A 14,883-nucleotide genomic window follows, 5' to 3' on the forward strand; every position below is an offset into this window, starting at 1 on the left:
CCTTTTGAACTTGTTTTTTTGTAAATGTATTTGATGCCTGGAACATGTTCCAAAAAAGCTCAAACAGGATCATGTTTACCACTGTGTTACATCACCTTTCATTTAACAGCACTTCAGAATTGTTTATTGGCTGAAGACACAAAGTGATTGTTTTCAAAGAGATTTTACAAGAATACAATACACAAGTCTTCAGCTGTGTAACCGTATGGGGCCTTTGTTGTTGTACTTTGTGCTTTATAACGTGCCACATGTTTTCAGTGGGACATCTACCACCTGCACTCTGATTACACAGCCATGCATTGGATTTTGAACTTTTTGCTGGTAACAGTCTGGATGGTCCTTTTTAATCCTATAGTACATCCATATTACCTATATTTATCCTATATTACATCCATTATGTCCATAAACAATTTGAAAGATTAACTTGTCAGACCACAATACACATTTCCATTGCACATCAGTCCATTTCAGATGAGCTTGAGCTCAGAGAAGTCAGTGGCGTTTCTGGATGTTGTTGATATTTGACTTCCGCTGTGCAGAGTACAGGCTTAACTCGCATTCGTGGCAGGTTTTGTTTACTGACAATGGTTTCTTAAAGTATTCTCAAACCCATGTGGTCATATCCATCACAATAGCAATCCACTACATATCACAATAGCAGCACTAAAATACCTAAAATCCTTACAATTGCTTGTTGAAAAATGTTCTTGAATGGCTGTATTGTCACGGTCTCGACTGTTTCTTGGATGCTTCTTTTATACCCAAGCATGATGTAATCATTTGAGAAGTTTATTTAAAAATTCACAATATTTCTAGCCTTAACCTTCTTCCGTCACAACTTATTTAGAATGTGTTGCAACCATTATGTCAGAATTATCATGCATTAACAAAAAACAAACAACAAACAAAAAAAACAATAAGGTTGTTAAGATAAAACTTCAAATTGCTGGTGTCAGAACAAAACCTTGTATCTCCAAAATGATAACTTTACAGGAGAGGCAAAAACTTTACTTTTAATGTAAGTCGATGGAACCAAATTTTTTTTCCCAGCTCATTTTGGGCTGTTTCTTTTGGTCCGTTCTTTGTGAAATTTACATAGAGTTAAATGGCAACAGGCTATTTAACTCTATGTTAAGACGGGAGGTTTTGTTCTGACAGCAGCAAAAAGTAAAACATCTTTTTGCTTAAATACAGGTCAAAGTGGACTAAAACGTGTCATATTTTATTCGCATTTCACACACTGTCCCAACTTGTTTTGAAATTAAGATTTGTAAACAAACATCTATCGACAAAAGAATATGGACCCCCTGTATTAATGCTATTATAAATCCTACAGTATCTACTGAGCAGCCTGTTCCAGAAAGGACACTCTCCCCCAGCCTCCTTCCTCACTGATAATGAGATTGTTACTAATTTATGGGAAGGGGTTGCCGTGATTATTACGCCAGGACTTTCATCTTTACAGCATTTCCTTTAATTTATATCTTTTCATTATGCTCGGCCTAAAAGACTTCATGGCTAATCCATTTCCTATATGAGGTTTATATGTAAAAGCTCCAGATTGATTTTCTCCCAGTTTTTACTGAATAATGTGCGAACTGTATAGACATAAATTTAGCTTTTTTGTATTCAGAGGTATGAAGTGCCTACTTAAATTTACTCAATTATACCTACAGCCCTGTGTAAAAAAGTCATTGCACCTTCATTTATCTTTTAGTGTTGGCACAAAAAAGCAGAAAACACATTTAACAGAGAATAACACAGGAACTTCAACTAAATATTATAGAGAGATTAAATAAATAAAAGTAGGGATGCGTCAGAGCTGTTCTACAAGCAACCCTGGCAGGATACTCTTTTTAGTGTGGTCATACAGAAATCTGATACATGGCAGTACATGGATTTCAAATATATGACATACAGTACTGTGCAAAAGTCTTAGGCCCCCAAGACACATTTTCAAAATCTATTTATTTGTGTAGTTTGTGTTTATTTGCTGAGAAAAGTGTTAATATTTGAATAAACAAAATTTATAGAATATTAATTTATAATGATCATATATATATATATATATATATATATATATATATATATATATATATATATATATATATATATATATATATATATATATAGCAATTTTCTGGATGTTAGTGTGTTTGTTTAACCATTTTCAAACCTCTCCTTGAGAAAGCTCAGTATTACAGTATTATATGTAGTTTAAAAGCAACTCCTGGTTTATCCAATCAGTGCTTCATTAAATTGTGCTCATGATGTAATTGATGATATTAACAAGTCTCTGTGGCGGCTGTGAAGGTGTCGAGGCAAAACATGGACCCAAGAAATTCTTGTTACTTTTTATTGTTTTTATGCTTATTTGAATTATGAATATGACTTTATTCTAATGTATATCATCATAAACTCACTGCTGAGGTAAATTGCTTAAAAATTTGCTTAGATGCCTAAAACTTTTGCACAATACTGTACATTATCATATACTATAAATTTCCTTCATGTCCATCTTACATTTGTCACATACGAACAAATATGTGACAGATAATGTAATATGTCACCTTTATTTCAACCATATATCAACATATACAAATATACATATGTTATACATATTTAACAATATACAATTATATGGATGGTATATTTTGCTCATATTTGCCATCTTCATGTTAGATAAACTTTTCATGCATCTTCTTTCACATACTTTATAATAAACTGAACATTTGTATAACAGCTGCATAACTAAACCCTAAATACCTGTACATGTAAGCTTTGAGATAAGAGCATAAAACAAGAAATAAGTGAAAATTGATTTGAAATGAAAATGAAAAAACAGACAGTAGCAATTCTAGGTGTACTGGTGTGTATTAAATCATGTATCAGACATACTGTATATGTGATCTGTTTGTTAAGCATATTTGTTCAATATTTGATACTTACACACACACACACACACACACACACACACACACACACACACACACAAATATATATATATATATATATATATATATATATATATATATATATATTTGAAATATATGCCTGACCCCTTATAGCAGGGCTGCACAACTGTCCTGGAGGGCTGGTCTCCAGCACAGTTTGGAGGTTTCCCTACTTAAACACACAAACTCAACCTGCCAGTTAATGTATAAATGCATTCAGGTATAATTTAGTAGATAAATCACCAAACTGTGCTGGACACTGGCCCACTAGAACCGGAGCTGTGCACCCCTGCTTTATGACATAGGTCTGTATATAGCCATATATTGAATTTTCACATGAGACTCCACCATTCAGCCAGCAGAGGGCACCTCTGCATCCCTGTGGGTTACTTGAGGAAACCGCAGACGTAAATGGTCAATCTAAATGTCCAGGCACCAGTCTCAGAGACTTTAGACAGACATTGTGTGAATTCACTGAAATGCTTAACGTCACCATGTTGGATTTGTGAGGGAGCAAGTTTATAAAAGGTGCAACTGAGAGGACACGCCAGCTCAGCTCACTTACATGATTGAAGCTGCAACCAAAGTCCTTTCAGCATGAATTGTGTATTAATTTAGAGAGGAAGACAGTCTTCTTCCTTATTTTTTTCTGTTTTGTTTATGCTGTTATGTTTATTACGTTTATCTCCATATGTTTCCTCTACAATGAACCTGCAAGTTTCTTCTGAGCTTTAATATGGAATGTTCCCCTTTAAGAGTCTTAAATCCATACTATGTACTTTAAGTAAGAATATCCTTATTACGTACTTTTAAGGGCCCCTGTATGTGCTCCCAAATTTTTACCCTGCTGCACTGACTTTGAACCATGTGCTTGCACTGGGTCGGTATGACCAACAGGTCAAAACAAGCTCAGAACAACGTGACCACTGTGCCCTAATTGGTGCTCTTGCTTTGCACTTCTTTTGTTTTGACATGTTACATTTTTGTACACACAAAAACCAAAAGGAACGACAGATTTCTCAAAATGTAGTGGAGTAAAAAGTCAGATATTTGACTTTGAAATGTCGTGAAGTAAAAGTAAAAAGTCGCCCAAAATGGAAAAACTTCAGTAAAGTACAGATACACGAAAAAACTACTTAAGTACAGTAACGAATTACATTTACTCAGTTACTGTCCACCACTGCTGCTTTTTGAGGCGATCTAGCCTGTTTCACATTACCAGACAGGTTCTATTCAAGTGATGTTTAGATTTAACAGGTCTGGCAGTAATCCTGCCTAGATGTGGAGGTTGAAAATGATCTTAGGAAAGGGGCAATTACTTGTTCACATAGGGCCAGGTAGGGCTGAACGGCATTTTTCTTTAAAAAAATGAAATCATCAATTATGAATAGCATTTTGTGTTTACTTGGGTTTTCTGTGTCTAATATTAAAAGTAGTTTAATGATCTAAAACATTCAAGTATGACCAATATGCACAAATAGAAGAAACTGGGAAGGGGCAAATACTTTTTCACAGCACTGTATATAATGCCTATTAGCATATATAGTTTTGTTGTCTAATATTTACTCTCCTGTGTATTTATTGTATGTTCTCCACTCGTTTCACTCTGTTGTGTCTCTTCACTCTGTGTGGTTCAATATAATGTGCTGCTGTTTGGGGCCTAAAGGACCACATTTCACTCCAATTTATACAAATTATACAGATAAATAACAATAAAGACCACTTGACTGGACACCTGAACTTATTTTCTCTTAGAAAATCAACAGAACATGTCATTTGATCAGGGGTGCCAGAACTTTTTCATACAGCTATATGTATGTATGTACACAGTGAGGGTTCCTCAGTGTTTCTTGTCCATATACTTCAATAGGAGCAACTTAGATTTCCATGACATTCAATATGTGGCAACAGTAACCAACGTCTTTCAAAAAAGCTTGTTTGTGAGAACACTTTAAATGAGTGATGTCACAGACACATTTTAGAACTTTAGCACTGAGAGGAACTCAGACTGTGGTCATTTGGCTGCTGGACATCGACACAAACTGCAGACAAAATGCTGCTCTGCTGCTTTTGGCCGCAAGTGGACGAAGATGAACCAAACGAAGCACGTCAGCTGAGTAAAGCAGGACGTGTTAAGACAGAAAAGAAATGGAGGAGGAAGAAGAAAGAGAGAGGAAGTGAGAAGGAGCAGGTTGGGAAGCTGGTGGAGGTGCAGGTGGAGAGAGGTGTGAAGGAGATACAGATTGTTGTTGAGGAGAAGAAAGAGGTGTTTGAGGAGGAGGAGGTTATAATGGAGGTGAAGGTTTCTGAGGAGGAGGTGAGAGCTGAGGAGAGTGAAAAGGTGAAGAAACTGATGAATGTAGCAGCTGTGGAAGAGGAGGAGGAGATGCAGATGAACGTTATGGAGACAGAAAGGATGCTGATGGAGGAGGAGGCAGTAACAGAGGTAAGAATAAGGATAATCAGAAAAGTTGATTATGAAGGATTCAGTATCTACTAAAGCAATAAACCAAAGAGGCTGTGCGTTACTGTGATTGTATCATTGTATTGAGCTCTAAACTCCCTTTACTGGTAAAATCTCAGTGACGCTCAGCCTCAAGTGGCTTATTGCTTTTATACAACAACAGCCATTATAAAATATGATAAAATACACATTTTCTTAGAAAATAATTCAAATGATATATCAATAAACAAGTATCCCACCAATAAATGTAGTTCTTTTAATGTATGGTATCATTCCCAAGCAACCATGGACCACTGAATGAGGAGAAGAACAATCACTCATTGCTGTATGTTGCGGTCATTTCATTTTTTTAATACTTTTTATGGTATAACAGTGAACTTATGATAACACACCACTGTTTAATGCAAAAATATCTGCTTTATAAGCACTTTTTGGTCACCAAATCACGACACCTATCCAGCAGCGCTCCTCGCGCTGGGGCTGAATCTCAAACTGGCTCCCTGCTCCTTACATAGTGCCCTACTTCAACATTTAAATACTAGATTCTGCACCCAAACGATGCAAAATACAGCTAAGAAATAGTCATTTGAGACTCAGTCCCTTCCACACTCGACAAATGATGCACTATGTGGCTATAAAAGCAAGAATATCTGTACTTTTATAACTATTTATAGGACACTATTTAGGGAATACAGAGCAGTTTGGGATTCAGCCTGGGCTTGACGCATCTTCCGACTAAAAAACATATTTTAATACATTTAAGTGACGTTTGTTAGGCTTTTATACTGATATTTTATAGTGAAATGTACTGTCAGTACTTAATTCAATAATGTGATACTAATGATAGAGTTGCTCAGGCTGTTATTTATCTTTTAGCCTGTTAGTGATCTGATCAGCCTAGTTGTAGATAACAACATAAATTAGCAGAAGCTCAATTTAAGCAAAATGCGGTTTCTTACTTTATTGAAGTACTTGGTGGTCCATGCGGAATGAGAGATAGAGATTATTCCGTTAACAGCACAAATTTTTGTTCGTGTCCTGGCCTAGTGATACTCAATTCAGTTGCAGTGAGGCGGTCATAACTGTGTGTATATCTACATTTTTATTTTTTGAAGGCAGCTCAGCCAATCAGATTTTAGGACCGGGAACTATCCATTTTATAATATGAATTATTCATTAGGTACTATGAATTATTCAGTATCTAGTATAAATTACTCAGTAACTACTTATTCATTTAGTAACTCCTTTTATTATTCTGTTATTATATTAAAATGTAAAAACACAAACAGAACAGCTAATAAAGTCCTAAACTAAGTAAAACAGGTTTAACTCTCTTTTTTTGAAGCTGGTCATTGTGGTTGTTCAGTGTTCAGCAGGTGTGGAAATCAGCACTGAACAGTCAGTCAGCTTTAAATACAGTAAAATAATCTGAACATCAATTCTAAAATAAACAGATGAAGGAAGAGGAGAAGCAGGAGGAGCAGGATTTGGAGGAGGAGGTGAAAATTGAGGGCACTGACAGGATGGATAAAGAGATCCTGCTGGAGGAGCTCCATGTGGAGACGGCTGTGGTGGAGGAGGAGAAGGATGAGAAGGAGAGCAAGAAAAAGATCAGAATGGTTGTGGTCGTGATCATGGAGAAAGAAAAGAAGAAGCAGGTGCTGGATATCAAGGAGGAGGTGAAGGTTGTGGAAACTGTTCAGGGCCCGGAGGAGGAGGTCAGTGTGGAGAGCCCAGCTGTGGAGGAGGAGGTCAGTGTGGAGAGCCCAGCTATGCTGGAGGAGCAGAAGGCAGAGCTGGAGAATATTACAGACACAACAGAGGAGGAGATGTTGCTGGAGGAGGAGAAGGACTGTGTGGCAGCAGATCTGCTCGGTAAGTTCAGCCAGGAATACATGATAAAATAAGAGTTCATAATTAATAATTTAAAGATAAACGACCAATTTCACTACTAATTTCATCATTTCAGGTCTTCCAGTCTGTGAGGAATCCAGCAGTGCTGGAGTCGAGCGATGCTGTGCCTGCTGAAGCTGAGCTGATTCAGCAGCTGCTTGAAGGTAACCTGTGAGAGAGAATGAAGAGAACTCAGCCACTGTTTAAACATCATAGTAAACGGAGTTTTACTCACTTTTTCAATATAAAGGTGTTTAACGCAGTTTGTAAACATTATTAAAGTTTCAAAGTGTCCTGTTTAGTCTCCGGTCCATACAGACACCTGTTCCACTGATGTTGAGTTCATTATTTTTGTGACTGTATTTATATATGTCTGCCTTTTTAGCCTACAGCAGTTGAGCTCCGCCCACTCAGGATGAGGTTATAAGGAATGTTTCTGTCTAGATTGCTTTTTAAATGAGGCCCTATACAGGCCAGCCAATCAGAAAGAGCTCATTTATATACATCATTCTTAAAGACACAGTAACAAAAGTGTCTGTTTAATTCTGAGGGACAAAGAGAAGTTAGGAAAAATGGTCATCAGGTGGAAATTTTAAATATTTGAAATAATTAGCATATGGGCCCTTTAATTCACATGCACACTCACACACACTCTTATATCCACCTACCTTGTACCTACACTTGCTGGTCTTTATCAGAAACAGCTGCTGTATAGGTGAACTTTGTAGGTTTACAGTTACAGGTCAGCTGTTAACCCTCTGCTCTATTCATCAATACAAAGTGACCACCATAAGACCACCACTGTCCAGATATTACCTAGGCCCATTCTAAGCACAGCAGTAGTGTGCATCAGGCAAGATGGTGCTGCTGAAGCTGAGAATCGACCACCATAGTAATATCTGGTCAGTGGTGGTCCTTTGGTGGTCCCTTTCTAAGGATGGATGATTAGAAGGAAGTTGATGAACTTTTCAGCAGATGAGCTACAGGCTGTAACTGTAAACATACAAAGTGTCTTTAATCCACTTTCTTTGCTCACATCAGAGCTGCTGCAGGAAGCAGTTATGAAGTGGACCTTCACTGCTTCTGATGACAACGTGGACCAGCACCTGCAGGAATCGACCGACTCTAACAGCTCTGCTGTAGCCCAGCCTGACCACAGCAGGACCCAAATTAAGACCGAATGGGCGACAAAGCTCAAAGAGGAGCAAGGTAGCAGTTTGTGATGCTTTCCACTCTTGTCATCAGCATTAAGAAGCTCACACGCTTGACTTTCATTGTTCCTTTGATCCATAATTCACTTTCTCTGTTCAGCAGAAGTGTCTCTCGCCCTCATCACCACTGACCACTCCACCTGCACAGCTAACAGAGCTGATAAGAGCTCTACTGAGCCTGACTGTGAGGATGATGGATTTGATCTGAATTGTGCTGCAGTGATGGAGAGAAATTGGCTGAAGCGCTTTAGGTTCAGAGACGAGCAGCTGAGGTTGATTGATGACCTCCATGACGTTCAGAGGCCAGACCACCATGTTGAGGAACAAGGTGAAGCAGAAAGGAGAAGATTACAGTGCTGTGTGTGAAATATCTAATATTTCTCATCATGAGACTGTTGTAGGCTTATTGTTAGATTATTGAGTTATTTAAGATTGAAACAAGTTTTCCTTGTTCTAAGTGACTTTAATAAGTGTGACCGTATATAAGCAGATGATTTCACTTGTTATATGAAATATGCTTGAAACAAGCCAACATATCTGCCAATATAGTGAGATCTCATAATGATTCATATCTAATATTTGTCATTATGTGACTGTTGTAAGAATATTATACGATTACTTCACCTGTTTCATTACATTAGCTGTTTTTAGTAATTCTAATACTGATTGAAAATGTTTAATTTTATTGACACGTCATTGCACTTGTTTGGGGGAATAATGCAGATGACTTTTTACAAAATGATTCATCTGCTTAACACTTTGACTTACATAAAATGGCTCCAACCATGAAAAAAAATGTACAGAAATATGTTAAATAATCATGTAATATTTTCACAAGAACCTCATGGTGAGAAATTAACTAGATTTAAGATTTTTTACATGCTTCGATAGTTTTTGCAGTGTACTGTGTAGTAATTGTCTTTAATGTAAATGTTTTTCTGGCCCAGTTTGCGGCATCAGTGGAGCAACTACTGACAACAACAATATTCAACCAATCACAGTGCAGATTAATGGTGAGGTTGAAGAAACAGTGCAAATGTTAAATAGAGAAATGATGAATATGAATCAGTCATACATTCACATTTATATTTCTATAGGTTTGCATGTCGATATTAACAGTGTTTAGTATTACAGTGCTAATACTGATGGTCAACTCCACTGCAGTGAATGAAAATGTGGTTAAACTGGGTTTTACTCCTCCTAGACCTGCTCCTCAACACAACTCCTCACAGCACTCTGACCAGACTCAACGAGAAGGAGACAAACACCATGAAGGTCCCCTTTAATCACAGCGTCAGTGTCCGTCTACAGGACTGTGAGGTCATGATAATGAAGATGATGAGGAAGAGGACGTGGTCAGAGAGACTCACAGAGCTGAACGGTATGTTGGAGATTTTGTGGTTGTAACACACCTGACTTGCAAGCATCCATCAGCACCAGCACCACAAATACAGACCTGACGTCTAGTTACTGTTGTGTGCAAAAGTTTGGGTACCTCTGGACACGCTACATGTTGTTATTCTGAAAATAAGTGAACACATCCTCTACAGAGATCACACTTCTGCACAATTTAATGCTCTGTTTACTGTTTATTCACTAAATTTGACATTCTGGGGGAAATAAAAACAAACTTTTTTCCTGCAAAATGTTAGATTTAGCAACACAAACAGTAATTGTGTATTAAAGTGTACAGTGTGCTCTCTGTAGAGGATATATTCACTTATGTTTACTAAGAAGATCAACAACACAACATTTGACTGCTGCTTTGTGTTGTAGAGACTCTTCCTGCCATCCACCATCTGACATCACGTCCTGTCTCCCTGATGGAACCTCTCCAGAGCTCTGTTGGCTCTGCTAATAAGCATCTCAGGGAGAGAAATGAAATGAAACTGAGTGGACAGACCACCGCCACTCCGACGTCTCTCTACATCCCTGAGAAAAGTGGTGAGAAATAATGTTTATATGGACTATATGTCTAAAAATTTGTAGACGCATTTCTGTTAGATGAATTCAGCATTGTTAAAGGAGAATCCCACCAATATTTTAAAATTTCCAAAAATTCAGCCATTTGATGTGAAATATCAGTGGAATTACTCTTTAATGTGCAATCATTGCTGACAAACGAGCTCAGTTGCCTCCACTTAACTTGTATAATCTCCATAGAAAAGCACTGACCAATAAAATGGGACACTCTGGAGCAGCCACACATGAGGCTCAAGTCTCCATGCCCAGTGCCCAATGTGGACTAGAGGGGCATAAACTCAAAGGAAATGTTGTTGAACTGTGTTTTTCTCCTTCTAGAGCTGCTGCTGGAGTCTATGAGGACACCAGAGGAGCAAGAGAAGGTGAAAACCACCAGGACCTGTTTTGACCACACCATCAGAGACCAGCACCAGGAGTATGAGGTCAAGTTTATGACAATGAGGATTAATTTCGGCAGGAAATCCAGAGAGAAAACAGTATGTACTGTATGAATTATTAGTATTTATTATGGATAGTGAGTAAAATGAGGTCAAAATGATGTCTTTTTGGACATTGTTTTCTAATTTTCTGCATAATTCAGTGTTTGAGTTGTAAACATACTGGTTCAGAGTCCTTTGCTGTGAAATGGTTCAGATTTCTTTACAGTGATGGTGATAGGAACCAGGGGTTGCCATGACTACAACACAATATAGACATTTTATTTACTATCCAAAACCACCAGTGATCCTACGTGTCTTCTGATTTTTGTATGGAAAGTTGCTGATGATAAAATAGTGATAAATCTAAACAAACAGGCTTTCTTCTTGGAATATTTTGCCTCACAGCACTCTGTATATATCTAACCTCTGTCAAAATTCATGTTTTTGACTAAAATCTACTTAAAGCCTTTTTAAAGTAATGTCTTAGACATCAGTTTATTCATAACCATTTAATGTAATAACTTTCTCTGAAGCAGCTTTTAGAGGTGGAGGTCTGGTTCCTATCACCACCACTGTGAAATATTCTAACTCAGTACTGGAGCATTTCACAACAAACCACTCTGCGTGACTTTGTCTACATCTTAATCATTTAATTACGTAGTTTTTTTTATTAATAGTGAAATTCCCCTTTAAAGTAACTGATAAGTGCATCTCTTTATCTTCAGTGAATGTACATTGTCTTCTTTGCTGCTTTGACCTGTAGCTCCGCGGCGGACTCTTCTTTATGCTCCCCAAGCTGGAGGTGCAGTTCATGCAGGACGCACTATTGTCAGATCAGGAGGAAATGGAGTAAGAGACTCAAAGAGGTTCAGGATAATGGAGAGAAGGAGACGCTGCCCTTTACTTAAAACTACAAAAAAGCAATGCAAAAAAAAAAGTTAGTTTTTAGAGTTTGTTAAAAAAACAATTGTTAGTCATTAGTTAATGTTTAGTTTAATGTTGTGTTCTTTATTTCTATTCATTTTTTTCAAGTTAATAATTCTTTAAATGACAATGATTCCACTTTTGTAAATTATTTCTTTCTTCTTCTTTTAATGATTTCTATGAAATAAAAATATCTCTCTATGTTTGCATATTTTTATTGTAGTATTTAAACTCCAAAGTCTTGTAGTAATGCTCTTATTTCAGCGATTTAGTTGGAAACAAATGGGTCAAATTCTTTAAAAATCCACAATGAAAAATGATCCAATCAGGATTGTTTCCTCTGTGGTGTCTATGTAGATGCAACCAACCGAGCACGTCCATTGGTTAGGACTTCAGGAGCTGGACTGAAAGCCTTGCATGTTAGATTAACTACCAACATAATTAGGAAATAATCTCTGTAGTTCTTCTGGGAGTTCTAGATATTTCACGGACTATGACAATGAGTCATAATCTAAGCAGGTTTGGGTTAGTAGTTAGGACTGGAAAAGCAGCTCTATGACAGGACACTTTAATGTACAAGTGATACATACAAGCTCAGATATTTGATAATGTCTGTTAGAAGTTCTGAACTGAACATATGGAATTTCTTTCAAAAGCTTCAAATGTCCACCTTTTATATAAAATGGCCGGTTCACATGCACCATCATTAGTTTAGCATACTACTAGAATTCCATAGCAGAAAATAGCATTATAATAGTTTTGACATTTATGCTCCAAACTAAAGGTCTAGCTCTAATAGTCATGGCTCTCCACTGAAATATGGCAGTGCAACATCAGCCTTCAGTGAATGAACCCTAATGCAGGTAGATAGCAAAGAAGGTAGTTCTTTGATGGCTTTGCTGTATTTTCGGGAGTGTGTTCATCAGTCTTTGGTAAGAAAGTCTTACCGTATATTTTGTCAATTATTATAGACAAAAGTATTGGGACACACCTCTTAGTTATTGAGTTCAGGTGTTTCAGACACAAATAAAAAATTAAGCACATAACCTTGCAGCTTCAGTAAACAAACACTGGCAGTAGAACGGGTCGCACTGATGAGCTCAGTGACTTTAAACATGGCACGGTCACAGTTAACCACGTCTGCAACAAGTCAGTTTGTGAAATTTCGGCCCTGCTAGATCTGCCCTAGGAGAAAACAGGTGGAGCGATGGTTAATTAAATTAACAGCAGCAGCATCATCAGGAGGATCATTTTGTGCAGGTTAGGTTTGCACAGCATTGTACAGCGTGAAGCTCCATGGTGGTCAAATTTGTGCAGATCAGCAAACGGAGATGGAGTTCTGTGGCAAAATAGGCAAATGTTGCTCAGGGGCTTGAATAAGGAGAGAGTAAGAGTCTGTAAGAGTAACGGTGCAAACAACTGATATTAACAAAATGCTTGTGCAAACAATGAAGTTTTGAGTCTAGTTTTAAATATACAGAGTGTGTCTGAGTCCCAAACAGAGGTTGGAAGATAATTCCACAATTTCAGGGCTACGTAGAAAAATGCTCAACCACCATGCTGTGTTTTTCTAATTCTAGGAACTGTCAGCAAGCTGTTATTTTGCGAGTGGAGCTTACGTGTGGATTTGTATGACTGAATTAATTCAGTAAGATACTGTGGGGCCAGGCCATTTAATGATTTATGCATTAAGAAAAGAATTTTATGCTCCACACAGGTAACAGGTAGCCAGTGTAATGATGATAGGATTGGGGATATATGGTCAAACTTTTTGGTCTTTGTAAGGACTCTAGCAGCTGCATTCTGGAGCATCCAGCTAAACTGGTGTTTCCGTCTTTCAGGCTGGAGGTTATTTCACATCTTTTACAGATAGAATATTTCATTATTTAGTGATGTTACACAAGTGAAAGAAGGCAGTTCTACCAATGTTGCAAATGTGTATCAAAAAACAGACTGGAATCAAAGATGATACCTACATTTTTTACAATATTGCTTGGAATAATCATGTGGCCATTTAAATTTTGTTCAAATTTGGAGGAAATTGTTGGTCATCCAGCTTTTGATATTTTTAACACAATCTTCAAGTTTATTTAGATTCAGAGCCTCATTTGGTTTATCAGATATGTAGAGTTGCATGTCATTCGCAGAGCAGTGAAAACTAATGCAGAATGTGGCCCGAGCACTGATCTCTGGGTGTTACCACATTTTACTAGCTCACGATCAGAGTGTTTACTGTTAAATTGGTAATGGTCAGTCAGATAAGAACAGAACCAGGGTAAAGCCTGTCCTTAATACCAACCAGAATCTCCAGCCTATCAAGGGGGATCTTGTGGTCAGTATAATTAAAAGCTGTGCTGAGATCTCGAACAACTACTATGGAAATAAGGCCGCTACTACTCTAGTTAATGCTGTTTCAGTCCTGGGAAAAGGTCTAAAGCCGGGCTGAAACATCTCATGGATATAAATTTCTTGTAGGTAGGAGCACAGTTGATGTGAGTCCACTTTTTCTAAGATGTACACAATAAAGAGGAGAATGGAAAAAGTTCTATAGTTGGTGAGTTCATTGGGATCTATCATCTTGCTTTTTGATTGTAATTTAAAAACAAGTGCTATTTTTGTGAAATGGAATCACCTAAGAGCTACAACAGCTCAGCCATGAAGACTCAGACTGCACAAACACTCAGAGTGGGGCTGCCAACATATTCTGTGGAGTGACCAATCACATTTCTCTAACTGACCTGGGTCTGGGAATGCCAGGAGAACATTACCTGCCTTGTGCCAACTGTAAAGTTTGGAGCAGGGATAATACTATGGGGTTGTTTTTCAGGGGTTGTTCTAGACCCCTTAGTTCTAGTGAATGGAAATCTTAATGCTTCATTGTACCAAGACATTTTGGACAATTGTATGCTTCTGTGTGAACAGTTTGGGGAAGACCCTTTTTTGGTTCCAGCATGACTAACCCCAGGTGCACAAAGCAAAGTCCATAAAGGCATGGCTGGGTGAGTTTGGTGTGGAAGAGCTTAACTGGCCCTCAC

This window comes from Pygocentrus nattereri, chromosome 21 (assembly GCF_015220715.1).
Source record: "Pygocentrus nattereri isolate fPygNat1 chromosome 21, fPygNat1.pri, whole genome shotgun sequence".
Classification (NCBI taxonomy): Eukaryota; Metazoa; Chordata; class Actinopteri; order Characiformes; family Serrasalmidae; genus Pygocentrus; species Pygocentrus nattereri.